This window comes from Pinus tabuliformis, chromosome X, assembly GCF_031772625.1.
Source record: "Pinus tabuliformis cultivar Carrire ecotype Pingquan chromosome X, CPIR1, whole genome shotgun sequence".
Taxonomy (NCBI): Eukaryota; Viridiplantae; Streptophyta; class Pinopsida; order Pinales; family Pinaceae; genus Pinus; species Pinus tabuliformis.
In genome coordinates this window covers 769,021,133-769,023,766 of record NC_142308.1, presented here as the reverse complement: position 1 = coordinate 769,023,766, position 2,634 = coordinate 769,021,133, and the positions used below count along the sequence as shown (strand labels likewise).

The following is a 2,634-nucleotide window of genomic DNA, read 5'->3' as shown; positions in this document are numbered from 1 at the left end:
AGCATGACTCGACCAACGGGAGAGGTCCGACAGGGTGAGGTAACGAACGCTCGACTAAAAGGCCGCCATCGCTCGACTGATAAGGACCCTTTAGGGGGCTCGACTGATAAGGATGCGTAAGCAGGCTCGACCATAGGGAGAGGACCTTTAGGTGCTCAACCATAAGGGATAGGAGAGGAGAGGAACTTGAAGAACCACCGGGCCGCCATCGCCCGCCTCTCCCACACCAGAGAAGCACATGTTTCTCTACTGCTGCTATAATATGCTATTGATTGTTGGGTTGGTTTCAGGGAGGGTGTATAGCTCAGTTGGTGGAGCATCGGGCTTTTAACCTAATGGTCGCAGGTTCGAGTCCTGCTATACCCACGCCTGCTTGACTGATAGAGGTTATTAATACAGTGACCCAAAGTGAGGTCCCGTTCGGAACCAGAACGGACAGTGAGAGGAAGGTGAACAAGGTCCGAAAAGGACGGACTTTCTTTATCACGTAAGAAAAGGTGGGAATGGTATCGGAATAAAAGGACCCGCCATGAAGTGGCCAACCAAACCAATAGGTATCACCTTTACAACCTCTCCTACCCCGAATTCTTAGGTAGTTCCTAACCCCGAATCCAATCCCGAATCATATTCCCGAATCATCTATATTAGGTATAACCCGGAATGAAGAAAGATTAGTCAGATTATTATTACGAAATTACGTATAGTGATTGGTCTTGTAGTGATTGGTCTTGAAAGGTGAATCAAGTAAGGTCCTGGTCCCGCTTGAAATGATGCGTCCTGTGCCGGCCTTCATTTTGTGCCGGCCTTATCAGTGGTGTTTTAGGGGAAGAAATGAAAGGTTGAGGAACCCTCATGACTTGGGTTGCGGCAATCAATTGGTTATACCAGTCCCCAAAGGCATTCTCATTGAAGGCAACATTTGGCGCATCAGAACGGGTCTTCCAGGGATCGAAAGATTTCGCAATAGCTTTACGGTCCAAAGGAGCATGCAAGGCTCGACCAGAGGGGGCTTGCCATTTCCACATTGCAAAAGAAACGAGAAGGTAGCCATAAAGAAAATATCCCCCTTTATCATGAGCATCTTCACAAGCTTTAAGGTGCGAAGCCGCTTGTCCCTCCGGGGGCAAGGACCGGTAGGGGCTTGCTTGACGTTAGGAAAGCAAGGACCTGGAGGGGCTTGCGCTTCCTAGTGCAAGGACCCGACAGGGGGCTCGACTGATAAGGACCCTTTAGGGGGCTCGACCATAGGACCTTTAGGTACTCGACCATAAGGGAGAGGGAGAGGAGAGGACCGGTAGGGGCTCACCATTCCGATGGTGAGGAATTTCTTACTTGTCCCGCACCGGGCAAGGACCGGTAGGGGCTTGCTTGACGTTAGGAGAGCAAGGACCCGGAGGGGGCTCGACTGATAAGGAGAGAAATTTATTGCTTGCTTGACGTTAGGAAAGCAAGGACCGGTAGGGGCTTGCTTGACGTTAGGAAAGCAAGGACCGGTAGGGGCTTGCTTGACGTTAGGAAAGCAAGGAATTCATCAAGGTTGCGAAGCCGCTTGTCCCTCCGGGGGGCAAGGAGATACTTACACCAGTTAAGAACAGCTCCCTGTGCACAGAATTCTGCAACGCAAATGGTGTCCAGCGTGCACTCTCCCTTAGTCTAATTCCTGGTCACCTTCCCCGCGATGAGATGACAAGCAAAACGGACCTGATCATTGTTGATATGCTCAATGACAGCACCACGACCACCTCGGCGCGTGCCATATTTGTGATACAAATTAGAATCACCCTTCTTCTTACCATGCTTGGAAGAACCCTCACCATATGAATAGTGAGTGACCCCTCACCATCGGAATAGTGAGTGGCTCCGCCCCTAAGTAATAAATATAGGGCCCTGGAACGCGACTGTAACGTCTTTACCTGCCATAGAAAGTCCTGTCAGCTTATGAATATCGTGCACATGAATAGGATATTCCTTATCAAGCCACAATGAACCATGATGTACGCGATTGATGATAAACTTGGTACATCGAGCAAATTCTCCAATTGTACCAAAAACAAGTCAATATCTAAGTATCGGGATAGTGGATTTCTGGAGCGGCTCATAAGAGGACTTAATCTGAGGTACAATCTCACCAGACATAAAGGGAACATAATCAAGGTACATTTCAAGCCGTAGAGCTGGAAACAAGTATCCATCTGAGAAATTGTGATCAACAAGATGAACTTTCTCGACTTTGCCTTGCCAATCACCTTAAACTTCGACTCGGGGATCATGAATTTCGGCAGGAACAGCAGTAGCTCGACCCATGGAAATAGATTGACAGCGATAGACACAGAGGACAGGGGGCCGTGGGCGAGAGATGGACGCGGACTGAGCACAGGACGCCAGGGCGGAAGAATGAAAGGGACTAAAAAACAAACTGATAAGCAGTGCCGAATGTACCCCGTACTTATAGACAAAACGCGGCGGGAATGACCACAAGTTTCCATTTCTGGAAATGACCGGACATAAATGCGGTAGCGTCGTATTGAAGGCTGACGAAATAAAGCTGGATATAGGCAGATCCGAGGAGTGTACGTTGACGGTAAAACAATTCCCGAGGTGTCAAATCAGTAATCCGGTAGAGCAGACAAGACA

At 49.0% G+C, this 2,634-nt stretch overlaps 1 non-coding gene across 1 annotated transcript; it reads left to right on the top strand.

Moving 5' to 3' along the window:
- The first annotated feature begins 293 nt into the window (after positions 1–293).
- Positions 294–366, top strand: TRNAK-UUU (transfer RNA lysine (anticodon UUU)). The gene has a single exon. It is a non-coding gene; the product is annotated as a tRNA-Lys (tRNA).
- The last annotated feature ends 2,268 nt before the right edge of the window (positions 367–2,634 follow it).